Source organism: Felis catus, chromosome C2 (assembly GCF_018350175.1).
Source record: "Felis catus isolate Fca126 chromosome C2, F.catus_Fca126_mat1.0, whole genome shotgun sequence".
In the NCBI taxonomy this organism is placed as follows: domain Eukaryota; kingdom Metazoa; phylum Chordata; class Mammalia; order Carnivora; family Felidae; genus Felis; species Felis catus.
Genome location: NC_058376.1, coordinates 116,403,606 through 116,404,546, shown reverse-complemented (window position 1 = coordinate 116,404,546; position 941 = coordinate 116,403,606).

Genomic DNA, 941 nt, shown 5'->3' with positions numbered 1-941 from the left:
CAACCTTCTCTTCGGTACTGCAGCCTTTGCCCCAAGAGCTGATCTCTAAGGTGTTCTCGATGGAGCCCTAGTACCCCAACCCCAACAGCTGTGACCCTTCCACGGAGCGCAGCCCCGGATCCCCGCCAGACCCACAGGAACCAGTTGAAAGAGACCAGGCGGAGCGTGTGCGGACGCGGCGCCTGCGCAGTAGGGGGGCAGGGCGAGGGGGTCGCAGGAGCCCTCCAGGCTCTGTGAGCGCGGTGAAGGTGGGAGCGAGGCTCTGACGATTCAGGGGGTTCTGACACATCTGAAATCTCTAGTGGCAGGACCAAATAGGGCTTCCGCACTCGAAGCTACAGCCCACTGAAGATCCCGGTCAGGACCCAGGAAAGAGTCGCTGTGGGCTGTAGCCAGTCTAACGGCTTGGCCTTTCGCAGCTCTCTGAAGGGAGTCGTGAGGTCTGAGCTCCCGCCACTCCGGGAGGGAGTGGGATCCAGCTAGGAAGACTCCTGCGGGCAACTGTGCCCGAGGTACCCCATCAGGACGTAGGCAGGGCTTGAAGCCAGCTCACTCTCGCTTGTTCTTTGCCTGTGTTTATTCCGGATGACTACTGGGCTCTTGTCTGGGAAGTGAGAAGTGGTTTGTGAAAGGGTGCGACTTGTCCCAGCGGTGGGAAGGCTACCTTTCCAGGAAGCCATTGAGAGCATCGTTTTACCTTTCCGTCTTGTGTGACGGAAATTGGTTGATGAGTGCCAGTGTTAGCGGGATGAAATTGGGGACGGAGAAGGCCTCCTTCACAAAGGCCGCTTTGGTGGGGCCCTCCGTTTTGCTGTCCTGAACCACTAGGCTTCCGAGGTGTTTCTGTAAAGCCCTGAGGGAGAGGCAGGGAAAAGGACTGGAGGCTTCAGGAGGGCCCCAATTCTTTCCCTGGATGATGAAGTAATAACAGGACACTCGAA